General features: G+C 43.9%; 1 protein-coding gene across 3 annotated transcripts in view; it reads right to left on the reverse strand.

Moving 5' to 3' along the window:
* Nucleotides 1-14,363, reverse strand: part of AKT3 (AKT serine/threonine kinase 3) — a 284,903-nt gene that overhangs the window by 247,733 nt on the left and 22,807 nt on the right. The gene's annotated exons all lie outside the window — the stretch shown is intronic.

Below are 14,363 nucleotides of genomic sequence, written 5' to 3' on the forward strand. Positions count from 1 at the left end.
TTAACGTGTTATTCACTTGAAAGGAAACAAACTTTTTTAAAATGGAACAAGTAAAATTCAGAAAGTTTCTGTTTTCCGTTTTAGCAAACTCAGTTAGGCTCTTTGTTTATGAAGACCAAAAATTACAGAATAAATCTTTCATTGTGTCAAAATGTTTATTCCAAACTGGAGAAGAGTTAAGGAAACTCAGGCTCTAAGACATATGATCTAAGGGTCAAGGACAGTCTGACTTCTTAGCTCTGCCAGCAGTTTTTAAAAGTTGCTTCCTGTACTAGGGAATGTTCACTGTTCTTGCACAAACAATAATAAACATCATTTATGCATCCACCTTGATTATTCTTTTCTTTCCTTTCAAATTCACGGCTTGGAAACAGCAAAGGCTCCAGTCATTAATTCTAATAAGTAGTCTGAGCTTTTAATTACCTTTTTATTTCTACTCACTTACTATGTGCAAGGAAACAATTTTACTTTATTTGTATATGCAAAAAAATATGTCCTGAATGTCAATTATGTGCCGGAACATTACAGATGAAAGTCAGCAAAAGAGATGGGTCTTGCCCCTCCAAAAGTTTTAAATCCAGCTGGGAAGAAAGCTATTATAAAATCAGACACGTATATAATCCAAACAATAAAAGGGGGTTAAAAAAAAACCTGTAAACATACAACATGATCTACCCCAGGGATCAGAGACAGAGTCCTTTGGTAATGACAACTGAGCTGAGATCAGAACAAACATTAAAAATAATTTAAAATACATACATGCACACCCCAAATCACCCCAGGCGTGAGAACATCCACACTGTTGTTTGTAAGGGCAATGGTTAAATCCATAGGGCTCTGAAAAGCATGGCCCCAGCCTCACGGGAACAGTACCAACGGGTGTTTCTGTCTGTAGGAAGGAAGGCAATGGCCACTTCTGGTGTATTTCCATTCAAAAATCGGTTTCACAGCTAGAACTACTTTTCCAAGGGAAAAGCCAAACACCAGCGATGAGTCTAGCAAGTCCTCCACATACATAAACCAAGTTTATAATCATCAGTGTATCCCGAGCTCCATGTGGGACCCCATTAAAAGGATTCCACAAAGACACCTACAGCTTTACAGGTCCCAGGATCACAGCACAGAAATAAACATTCAGAAATCATCTTGTAATCCACAAAACACTTCCATTTTGCAAATGAGGAATGGGACCCAAAGTGGGGAAAGACACACACAACATCATTCTTCCAGTTAGCAGGAGAAAAGGCTACCTAGACCCCCGATCTCCTGAGGCCTGTTCCCACGCTCTTTCAAAGGCATTACCAGAGCAAACTATCAAATGACAAGGAACACGTTGCAAATAAATAAGGCAAAACATTAAAACAAAGGAATTACATTTTGAAAACGTTAATTGCCTTCAATTGATCTGCACTTCCCTGAAATACTAGAAAAATATTGGACCCTCTTATCTCATTCCACAGAAAAGTGGAGGAAACAAACACTTATTGATCTTACAGGGTCCAAGAGCTAGTCCGAGTGCTTGATCTACTTGAATTTCACCTGATCGTCACAACTGCCCTCTGAGTTAGACAGTTATAGCCTCATGCTAGTGGGACTTGGAAGCAAATAATTCGCCCGACATAACAGAGCAAAAAAATGACAGAGGCAGGATTTGAATTCAATGTCTATCCAACTCCAAGCCCATAGTCACTTGACCACAAGAAAAGGATTTTTTCATAGGAAAATGTTACACAACGCAGGAGGTCTCCCAGAGAACCCACTAATACTCATCTACTTGCTGATGAAAAGTCTTCTAAAGTCCAGGAATCCAATAATCATGTATTAATTATTCCTAAAGGAAGTACCAAGTTCTAAACAACTAGTTCGCAAAATGTAGAGCACACCCTTAGGTTAAATATTGCTCCTATTCTCCTCCCGGCATCCTTTTCAACCCCACTGCCGCCGGCATCCAGGAAAGTATCAGCTGTCCATGTGTGCGAGACGTCGGCTCACAAGCAGCAAGAAGGACACAAGAATGCAGAACCACGTGGGAGAACCAGATGAAACCAGGAACTGCATTTAGTAATTCTGATGTCTCTGCTGGTGGACAGCACAGCTCCAACTGGGAAAGGGCACACGACTCAAAAAATAAGAACCAGTAGTCCAAATAGGGCAGGGCACATCAGAATTAAACGGAAGACGAATCTTCGGTTGCACAACAACTACCCATATTCTAGGACTCCGTTTTCACTTTCTTGGCTGTGCTAAGCTGGTTACCGCTCCATGCATCAGGTTCTCCACTTCCAGCATTCAGTTGGGATCTTTGGTTTGCTGTCATCTCTCATTCAGTTCTCTTTACCCTCACGGAACTATGCTTTGGTTTTCTCCATCATTTTAGTGGGAAGAGAAGGTATTTCTTTGATACTACTATGAGAGAGGGTGGATTTTTTTTTTTAGGTTTTCTCGGGATCCCAACAGTATCTGTTTTTTCCCAATACCCCAAGTACCAGTCCATCCTCCACCTCTTTATTTCTGTCGGCTTATCTTGACCTCTCTTTTTTTTTTTTATAGAGGCTTTCCCCAAGTGTCCCATGGTCTTGAGATGTTAAGAACCCAGAGTTAAGAATGCAGTTCTGACAAAAAATGGGCTGAAAGATCTCTGTGGGGCAATGGGGCTGCCGACTTGCGTTCAGTGAAGGGGGCTCTGGCAGTGAGCTGATCCGCATCTGAAGGCATCTTGGTTGTCTGCAGGAGACAGTGGCACGTCTTCACTGTGGTGCTCTGCGGGGAGAGCAGAGGATACAGGCGCAGACTGCCACGATCCAGGGACGGAGTTCCCCTCATCCTCCTGGTTGTAAATCAGGCAGCCACCCCTGCCCCTGGTTTCAGAACACAGGCACTTCTTCATTTTTATATTTTATCATTTTAATTTTATAAAGACCAACTCTTGGCATCCCAAGGCAAGCTGGTGGCAGATAGTCATCTGCCCACACAGCTTCCTCAGGAGAGAACCCAAGGACCCATGAGCATGCAGGTTTTCTGCCCAATCCCTGCTTTCGGCTCCACCTCAGGCCTTGCCTCCTTGACCATCTGCAGCCTCCCAACGCGGAGCCTGCGGGAGCCTCGGGACACACTCCCATTCACACTTGTTGCAAGTGTCCTGCGCCTACAGACCTCTCCACCCTGCTGAGTCCACTGCCGCCCGCCCATCCGCTTCCTCAGTTCACAAACGGTGCGGCAATTTCTGTCTTCTGCTGTCAACTCGCTTGGAGGGGAACAGAGCTACTTTCTAAAGGGTTACAGATTTTCCGTTGTGTGAGGTGAGAACAGTCCTGGAGACGAGCCGTGGTGAGGGCTGCATAGTGCTGTGACTGGACCGAGTACTGCCAAACCGGATGCTTAAAAACCGTTAACATGGTAAATTTTCTGATGTATATTTTACCACAAAGTAAGAAAAAAAATTTTTAAGCAATATTTAGAAAAAGCTACCTCTTCAAAAACCCCTTCTAAGATGACCCTATGCAAAGTTTTCTTTCTCACTGGCCCAGGTACTCTCTAGTACATCCTATGATTTCCCCTCTTTGCAGCACAAACTGCTGTCTGAAATTATCCTATGTATTTCAGTAATGGTTTAGTACCTCTGACGTCCAATTAGAGAGTAGACACTGGGGCCACCTTCTGACACCACCTATGTGTCAGGTGACAAGAAAAGTAGGAAAGCACTAGTAAACATCTGGTAGGTAAGTGAATTCATTGGTTTTGGGCCCCACCTAGAGTGAGTGAAAGAGATCACTGAATTCTCAAACACTGATTTATAGAAAGAGGAAATCTACTATTGATGACCCAAACAGGACCCCTCTCTCTAGCTGTCAAAGCAGTTGGACACATCTGTTTTAAGGGGTACAGACACTCTGCTCTCAGCGGAGACCCATTTGCTTTTGACTAGAGGAATAAGCAATGGGAAAAGTGTGGATGAAAGAGAAGTTTCTCATTATTTCCAAACAGGAATCCCTGCTAACACGGCAATATTCTTCCTTTAACATAACTCTTTTTAAATGTTGGTATTATGCCTTACTATAAGAGCCTCCACATCATAAAGATGTTTAACGATCTATTATATCATGAAATTCAAACGCTGAGTTAGGGGAAAAAAAAAAGAAAAAAAAAACCGAAGCTGATTTTCCACTTAAGTTCTTAAAAGTATCTAAATTCCCAAAGGATATTGTTCTGGCATCTTCCCTGGCCTGTCTTTCAATCTCACATCACCTTTCTGTAGCTCCCTCCTAGATAGCAAATGTACATACCTCTCATTATAAAGCATACTTACTCCATTCCACAGCACACTCAACCTACAATCTCATCTATTCCCCCCTTCACTGCATCAGGCTTCCTGGAAGAATGCTTGCTCACTTTCTGTCAATTCCTCAACCCTCAATTCATGGTAACTAACATGGCTGTCAATCCCGTAACACGGACAGCCCACCCTCTGCCCCTGTGACCTCCCAGGATACTCACCACGGGCTTTCCCGTCTCTTCGAGCTCCCTGCTCCTTCTATGTGACTTAGATTCTGGTCGTCCCTAAAGGACGGTGGACAGGTCTGGGTGTGACCCTGGCTCCAACACTGACCACACTTGTCTGAGCTGACTCAGGGGTCGGTCTGTCTCCCTAGGGCACGAGTTCCTGGAAGGCACACACTATTTCTCCACCTAGATCTGCCCAAATCCACAGGCTCCAGCACAGGGCCCTCACTTTGGGCTTCGTGGGAGGTGGAGAAGAAACAACAGAGGGGAAGGGTGGAGAGGGAAGAAAGAGAGGGAGAGGAACACACAGTACCCAGGTTTCCTCAATCTTTTTAATCCCTAAGTACAAAGCAGAAAAGTTAACCATAAATGAACCTCAATCAGTGGCTGCTGAATCTTACTGAATGCATATTTATATATTTTATATACATACCTATGTGTGTATATATACATATATATACTACCTATGTAATGGTTTGGTTTGGTTCAATTTCACTGGACATTCACAGCCTAAATTCTGAGAATTACACATTTACCTTAAAGGTTTGGTTATAAAAATCACACTGTTACCTACAGTTGTAGACTTATTAATAAGCAAATTCAGTTTTAGAAATCACTAGTCAATGAAGTAACAATATAACTTAGCATTCTTCGACTTCCAGAGAATGTGAGGGAGAGGCACACCTAAGCTGGAGTCCCCATGAAACGAGAGGTAAATACAAAGTCAACACTGAAGTCTGGAGATAGGGTAGAAAAAAAAATTCCATACATGTCTTAAAATTAACTTCTTGGTCTCTGAAGAAACTGTCATAAATAAGTTGGGATAGGTTTTACAGGACTTTTTCAGGGGCACCTGGGTGGCTCAGTCAGTTGAGTGTCTGACTTAGGCCCAGGTCATAATCTCCAGGTTCCTGGGTTTGAGCCCTACATGTGGGCTCTGTGCTGACAGCCTGGAGTCTGGAGCCTGCTTCAGATTCTGTGTGTGTGTGTCTCTCTCTGCCTCTCACCCGCTTGGGCGTGCTCTCTCTCTCAAAAATAACCAAACATTAAAAAAAAATAAAGGGCTTTTTCCAAAGTCTGATTTCTGCTACTAAAGGAAAAAGAAGATATCCCCAAACTTAAAACAAAATACACATAAACAAACTGCTTTAAATAAATGCTCTTTTATTATATTTCAAGGGAAAATTGGTACTGCTGGACACTAATTAAAAGTGAAAAGGAAAACATCCCTTTGCAGGATGCTTACAAGAGGATGAGGAAAATTCCCAGAGGAAAATCAACTTTGCCAAATTCTACTTTATGTAACTTACAGTTCATTCCTCTCAGCTCCTACTCTCTCCCTCATTTCCAAGTCTCTATGCCTTTCACTTACTCTTCAATGTCCACGTTCCCCAGGGTTCTACCCTCACGCTTACTCTAAGTATGCTCACGGAGCATGCACGTCTATACCAGCCCAGCATGGCGGTTAGGAGCATACCCTTCAGGACCAGATGCACCTGCCTGTGTCTGAATCCTGACCCCACTACTAATCAGGTGTGTAATCTGAAGACTCAACTTTTCTGTGCCTCAGTTTATTCACATGCTAAAAACCAAAAAAGTGAAAAGGACAAACACTCTCAGGGGGTCGTGAGCACTGAGTTACTATATACCAAACACTCAAATGCTGTCCAGCACATATGTGATCCAAAGTGTTAGCTATGGGAGGGACCACAAAATTCATCACCCAAACCAGGACGCTCTGAGACTGGAAGAAGAGACAATTAATAACCACATTGGAGAAACAGGGATAAACCAGACCTGTCCCTGGCAAACGAGGACAGAGTCACCCAATTAGCCAAAGATGCACCATAAAATACGGTAGACAGGCAACAGTTTCTGTCCTATAATTATAGTTAACCTCATATTGTTCACTTCCCATTAAACAAACCTACTTATAGGCTATTATTTCTGAAAGTGGGTTCAGTGCGGGGGGAGAGGGTACAATAGGTCAAAAAGTAGTTTCAGAAACACCAAATTAAATAAAGGTAAACAAGGTACTTTACCATCTAGTTTCTACCCAAAAGTCACTGGTATGCTTATGTGCCTTATTTGACTTTATAGCTTCAATTAATTTTATCTTGCAACTACAAAGTTATTATGAAATAAAATTTAAAAGTCATGGTTTCTTTTTTTTTTTAATGTTTTATTTAGTTTTTTGATACAGAGAGAGACAGAGCATGAGAGGGGGAGGGTCAGAGAGAGAAGGAGACACAGAACCAGAAGCAGGCTCCAGGCTCTGAGCTGTCAGCACAGAGCCCGACGCGGGGCTCGAACCCACGAATGTGAGATTTGACCTGAGCCGAAGTCGGAGGCTCAACTGACTGAGCCACCCAGGCGCCCCTGAAATAAAATTTAAATGAGCAACTGGCTTTTTTAAGATATAAAATATGGGCACCTATGGGCAGTGCTCTTTCCCTTAGTACCTAGCCCTTAATGAGTATGACACATCTGCTGAACAAATGACTACCAGAAACCCTTCTCATACAAAATTATTTCAGAAACTAATGCTAGATCAGAAAGAAAGTAAAAGTCTAGTGGGGGTTTTGGATGAGCTTCTTCAGCTTTTTCTGATGGAAGGTTCCAGCAGAACCCTGGGTAAGAATGGCATTGGCTATTCCATTGGATTTGCTCTGGACTAAAGGCGGCTTGGTGATCCAAGAGGAAAAATCCTCCTAGAAGATAAAGATAACCACAGTAGTAGCCAAGGTAGAAGGAAGGTACTATGCAAGAGGGCCTACCACACATCACTGCCTTTGATCTTCACAATAACCTTCAAGTGATACCAAGCCTAGTTGTGGGAATTTTAGTAGATCTCATGTCCACAACTTATTTCCAAATGTCTGACCAAGACTTTCTTTTCTGTAAGTCTGTACACCTCTTTTTTTGCTGGCACAATTTTATGAGGTGAATTCCAACACGATCCACCACCAAGCCTAACTACTGGTAAGGCAGCTGACCATTAAGTGCTCCAACCCTGTCACAAAACGGTCCATATGAACTCTACATCATATGGTCTCGAAGGGCAGCACATCCCAGGGATAATGCAGCTGTGAGAAAGATAACATTTATAACCGTACATTTATAACCACACACTTGTGACTTAAAATAGTCTTCCTCTCTGGAATCTATCAGAGAAGATGGAATAAATAAATATTCAAGCATAAATAATTCCACATATCAAATCTGGGAGCTGGAAGGCACTTCACAGATACTAATCAAAGTAAAATGTTATTAAGATAAATTAAATGCATTTCTAGCCATGAACCACACAGCCAGTACTATCATTGTTGCTGTTCTTTACGTGGGGTGACAAGATTTAGCAACATGTCCAAGTTTACACAGCTGGTGAGCAGAGGACTTGAAATTCAAACCCAAATCCGTCTAACAACAAAACTGAGATTATTAATTTTCTTTACAGTACACTAAGATTCCTCCTGCTTCACATTCTTCTGTGACCCAAATTACTCTATCAAAAATAGGCCTCAAAGCTAGCCGAGATCTCCAGCCCGCCTCTCCACCTTACGAAAACCCAGGACTTCCACCAGGTTCACACCCAGGACTTCCACCAGGTTTACACCCAGTGCTTTTCAGCATCACAGACCAATGCTTATCAATAAGAATTATAACGACAGCTATCACTTTTCAAGCCCCTACAGGAAGCCCAGCACTACATGTGTGTTCCACAGAATTATCTCAAATCACCCCAACAACCTCTCTGATAGCCCACAACTGCAGACTCCATCATACTGCTTTCATATCCCAACGAGAAACCCAGGGTGTGTGCTCGTGTGTGTGTGTGTGTGTGTGTGTGTGTGTGTGTGTGTTGACAGTTGTTTTGTTTTTTTGTGTTTGTTGCTACTAAAACTGACCCAGGTACACCTGCTGCATTTTTGTGCAAACATATAAATAGCATGATACATGGCATGAAAACACTTTTCCTTCTTAAAAAGAAAAGGCTTCTAGAGTATCTTTTTATGAAATCATAAACTAAAAAAGCTAGTGAGCCTCATTTATATAAGCAATCAAAGGCTGACTCTTCCCTGAGGAATCTGATTTCAACATAAGGCCTTCATTAGAAAACTTGGTTTGTTACAGCACAAATCTATATGCACACATACATACGTATCTGTATGTCAGATCGGAAGGAAATGTGCCAAAATTGTAGAGCCACTACCCCTGCCACAATCATGGTGACTTCCTTCAAGAAATGATCCTACAGCCCAGGTTCTCCACTGGCAGCGGCTGCCATCCTCCTGGCTACGGTGGTAACAGGGGATGGACAAATGACTGGTATTTATCACAGGCCGGTGAGAAGTCATCTACCTTCCTTTCGGATAGCGAGCCCCGACGCTGCTGCCTGGGAGCTGCCGGGAACTACACGCCTGCTGCCAAGAAGGCTCCTTGAAAATGAGACCATCATGGCTGGAGACAGAGCAGAGTGGCTGATGTCATGACCACCAGGTCCCTGGACCCCGGCGCACCTGCAATCAGTCCAGCCTGCACTCCCCACGTACACGATCTAGTAAATCCACCGCCGCTACTAAGGTTCCTAAGCTTGTGTTGGGTTATTTCTGCTTAACCTTTTTAAAGTCCTGGTGAATTATCCTCCTAGAGACAAGGCCTCAGGTTAAAAATAATAATAATAATAATAATAGTAACATGCTGCAACATTTTAAACATTTGAAAAGTTGATCAATAATTCTTTCTACTTAAGACATTTTACATGGGCACACTAAGAAAACTTTTACGCCCAGCAATACATTTTGTTCCTAAATAAGGTGATTTTAAATCCCTATATAGTAACAGTAATTGCATTTTAGGATAATATTAGATATTTGGTGTCCAATTTTTGGGTTTTTTTGCATTAACATTTTTCTACATGTAGGAAATACTGCACGTCTACTCTCCTGTCAGCCTGCTGTCCAGCTTCTCGCCAACCTTAGAGTTTGCCGGGAGGCGGTACTTCTTCCATGCAGGCTCCTGGGGTACGTGCACAGAGGAGGAAGGTCTGAAACCAAGACGATTCTGCACTCTCCAAATCCAGAGAACATACTGACCACCACGCACAAGTTCCTTCTTCCAGAATTATCCTTCCTTCTCTCTGCTCTCCCCTCACACTCACTTCTTCCCTCTAGACTGGTGTTCGCCTCTCCTCCTTTCCAAGAGTAACCCTTCCTCTCAAGTTCTCGTCCCCTCCCACCCCTGCTCCTAGCCAGCAATGGCTGTCTCGGTCAAGGGCAGGATCTCCTGCCCCACTACCAAGTTCCCCTCTGCCATCATACACGTGCAGCACTTCCCTTGACCATTCCTGGAGTGTCCAATCCAATGGCCTTTCTGTTTCACTCCCTCTGTAGACCCCACTGCACGTGACATCAATGATCCTCTCGTAAAATCTCTTGTCCATTGGCTGTGACCTTCCTGTGTTAGCTCTCTTCCTAATCAATCACTCCTTTGGTACTTGCCTCAAGAGTCTCTTCTCCCTCCCGCGCCCACTCCTGAACTCCTTCTTCAATCCATGCTCATCTTCCCAAATATTTTTCTGCAGAATTGCACCTACCATTAAAATCCAGCTGTGTGGTTCTCCTCCTGTATGAGAAGCCCTATTTCCAGATGCACACACACCCACACACAAGAAGCTGAATGACCATGTCACACCTTCTCACATCAGGACCCCTCCTGATCTGGCTGAATATGACCTCACTAGTCTCTCTAAAACCATGGTTCATGCAGTCGCTCTGGGCCTGCAAACCCAATATTCTTCTGTTCTCCCAAAACGTCCTGACATCAGACTCAAATGGCACTTCCCCCATGAAGCCTTCCTGGTCACACACCCACACCTATCTTCAAAGCAACATGAAGTCCCACGTCTCGCCTCTACACAGCCATGGCACTAAAGAGTGTGATTAGGGTGTTTTTATGGTCAGAGATAAAATACATTCCTGTGTTTTTCATCTCACTCAATAATCATTTCCAGGGTAAGGGACATACTTTCTCCTTTTTTTCTGGTTGCTAGATATCAGACATGATATTGACTGGAAAACATGCTTCAAAGGCCCAGGTTCAGAATGTCAGTGATATCTTAAAATACTTCATACACTACACTGCTTTGCACTCGTCGAAGTTCACCGTGCTTCCCTCTGAACACTGAGAGCATTTACTGACTATTGGTATTTATGACTTTCCACTGTGAAAGTTATCTGATTTTTACATGCATATTGTCTTATCTTCTCAACTGAATAAGTACTTGAGAGCTATAATTTTAATGTTAAGCATATTATACTATATGGTGTGATTCCTCACACCCTACCAGGCATTCAGGAATTACTGCACAACTGCCCGATGTGCCTCACTCTTAGCAATTCTAAGAACTATCTGACCTGTTATTAACTTACTGTCTTAAATTAAACCAAGGCCTCTCAAAATGAGTCATAAGAAAATAAACATACATGGAATTCAGACAATAAATATCTTTAAATTCTAGCCGAAAGCAAGTGTGTTCTCTCTTGACAAATACAAATCTATGACACACAGACATTCAAAAGCAATTTCTCGGGGCACCTGGATGGCTCAGGTGACTAAGCGTCCAACTTCAGCTCAGGTCATAATCTCATGGTCCATGAGTTCAGACCCACATTAGACTCCGTTCCTGCAGACTGCTTCGGAATCTGTTATCTCCCTCTCTCTCTGCCCTCCCCAGCTGGTGCTCACTTGCTTGCTCTCTTGCTCTCTCCCCCCACTCAAAAATAAACATTAAAAATTTTTAGTAAAATAAGCAATTTCTCTATAATTCATAATGTAAAAATTGATTCAGGCCAAGTATCACCAATGGACGTTTAAACTAAAGGGAAGGGTCGACTGGGAACCATGACCCCACAGATTTACAAATGGGAAAAATACATCTTTATAGTGAAGAGACCCAGAAGTCACCTTCTTGATCAAGTACACATCACCTATGTGGTATTCTCACCCAAAAAAGCTCAACATGAATCTAACAGTGAGGAAAAATTAGACAAATCCAGAATGGGGGACATTCTATAAGGCAACCTAAGGCATAAAACCCTCAAAAACCTTAGAATCAATTTCATAGAGAAAAATATAATGTCATACTTTTATTATTCTAGAACAAAATGGGCCAGAGATACAACTAAATAAATAGTATGCACCACAGATTTTTTAAAATCTCTAAGTTTTTTGGACTACCATATTAGATGGGATTACCAAAAACATTAATTTCTAAGCTGTGTTAATGGTTTAGTAGTTGCAAATACCTCACTCTTGGGAATCTGGGCTAAAAGGCCTTGCCGACAGAGCAATACCTGCAACTCCCTTTCAAATGGTTCAACCAAAAATAAAGAAAAAGAAAAAAAGAAAAGTAGAAGGAAAAGTGTAAGTAAGTGAGGTGTTAGATCCATTTAACTAGCGTGATGCCGTCACTGTCTCACAGTAGATGGGCATATCAAACCGTCACACTGCACACCTTAAATATACAGCTTGGTTAAGTGTACACCGATGGAGCTGGAAGAAATAAGTGTGGCGAAACACCGAGGCCGCTAACCTGCCTGTGACCACTATACGTTCAGCTCTTCTGTATGTTTAAAGTTTCCAAGATAAGAAGTTAGGGGTGAACCTGACCTCCTCTTCTTTCCAGTCGCTTTAAATACAAGCAGAGGTCAGAGCCGAGAATAGAGCCCTACTGTATTTAACATTTATTCATTTTAAATACATTTTGAAATACGTGAAGTGACCTCTGAGAAAACAGGCTATGCAGACGTAACGTCGCTGACCAAGAAACAAGACTAAATGATCACATGTAAAACAAACAGAAAATGGTTTTCCTCATTTCACATGCAATACTCAGTAGTTCCTGGTAGTAGTTAGTAGTCAAGTGACCCCTTCTCCAGTATTCAAGACACCGTACATGTGTGGACAGAGCGCGCCTGTCCGTCCAGTGCCAGCCTGCCGCCTGCAGCCAGCCAGCCCCATCCCCTGTGTTGGGGAGCCTCCTTGCCCAGCGCCAGCCTGCCACCCCATAGTCAACCAGCCCCGTCCCCCATGTGGGGGACCCTCCTTGCCCAGTGCCAGCCTGCCACCCCATAGCCGGCCAGCCCCTTGCCCTGTGTCGGGGACCTTCCTTGTCTGGTGCCAGCCTGCCGCCCGTAGTCGGCCAGCCCCGTCCCCTGTGTGAGGGGCCCTCCTTGCCCAGTGCCAGCCTGCAGCCCTGTAGTCGGCCAGTCCTGTCCCCTGTGTGGGAGACACTCCTTGTCCCTAACCCCCAAGCCCCACTGCCTGCCATCTCTGGGCAGCTGCCTCCTCAGCCTTGCAAATTAACCCTGTCACTGCATTCACCTCGTACCACCGAATGGCAGGACACCACGAGTCTCATGACCTTAACAAGCCACCTTTACCATGGATGGCACCTGGGAGTCAGGGCCGATGGGCCGATGGGCAGGAGGCAGAGAGCAACTCCCAGGGCTGAGGTGCTGCTCAGGAAGGGGTAAGGAAGGAGGGGCTGGCTGTCACTGGCTCACAACAGTTCTGGAATCCAGGGGGCCCGCAGGGGTTCGGAGTCGAAGGCACTTTGCATGTAACTACCATCTCTGGACGCGAGCCAAACGTGGTTCTGCCAAACCGATGGTCTTTAAAAGAGAGAGGCAGAGGAAGACAGGAGAAAAGGAAAACCCTGCAGGTCTCCTATGCATCTTCGCTCCATAGACGGTTTGGTCCATTCTGAGACTGAGGCCACAGCCACAGACCTCGCCGAGCCCCGCTGAGGCGCCAGTGGAGGGCTGGCTCTCCGAACATGCTCCGAGCCGCTCCTGTTGGACTAGAATTCTCTGAGGAGCACCTTGGATCTTGCGGAGGTCCAAATTGACTTTAAAGTCACATCCTCAGCTTCACTTGTGGATTGCAGTCTCCTGAAAGTGTCCCATATTTGATCCTCCTCAGAATCAAGTTCTTAATTCTAGCAGGTCTGGTCCTGGAAAAGAGGCCAGGCATCCCCAAGCGCAACAGTTCCTTGCTCCTTTTTTGTTTAACAGGCCTGCCTCTAGTTTCTCTCTCTCCTTTTACACATTAGCAGCTGAACTGCTAAACTCTCTGCCGCTCCAGAACAAGGATTTCCTTCCTCACGTGTCCACTAACATTTTCCCAGCTGCTTCTTACGCTCTCCCCCCAGCCCACCCGAAGCTCCTCAAGTGTCACCGACGGTCTATTCTAAGGCTCTTCAGGCTTGGCAAAGCAACCCTCCCCCTACAAAATCTGTATCATCAACTGCTGTGCAATGAACTACCCCCAAATCAGCACTTTAAATGCAATGAACTTTTATTGCCGCACAATTTCAATGGAGCAAGCGTGGCTTAGCCTGGCACTTCTGAAACAGGATCTCTCATGAGGCCACAGGCAACATGGTCAGCACGGACCACAGGCAGTACTGTCAGAACGGACCATAGGCAGTATGGTTAGCACGAGTGGTCATCGAAATGCTCTAACTCAACTGGGTTTACTTCCAAGGCAGTTGACTCACGTGGCTGACAAGTTCATAATATGCTCTAGATCATAATTCTACATTCTTGGTGAGAAAAGGAGTTCAGTGGCCACCCTACCCTTACGTGGCTCTGGTCGGTGCTTTTCCACAGTAAGCACCAGGCTGAAGAACCACCCTCTATACTAGCCTAGCAACAGCTTGTCTTTTGCGTTTTATTTTTTTTTCTGTTAATTTATTTATTTTTTTAACATATGCAATTATTTTCCATCATTTACAATACAGTAGTTGCAATGACACTCCAAACAGAAAAGCAAAGTAAAAACTCAAAACCCCAACTTCT

Source organism: Suricata suricatta, chromosome 3 (genome assembly GCF_006229205.1).
Source record: "Suricata suricatta isolate VVHF042 chromosome 3, meerkat_22Aug2017_6uvM2_HiC, whole genome shotgun sequence".
Lineage (NCBI taxonomy): Eukaryota > Metazoa > Chordata > Mammalia > Carnivora > Herpestidae > Suricata > Suricata suricatta.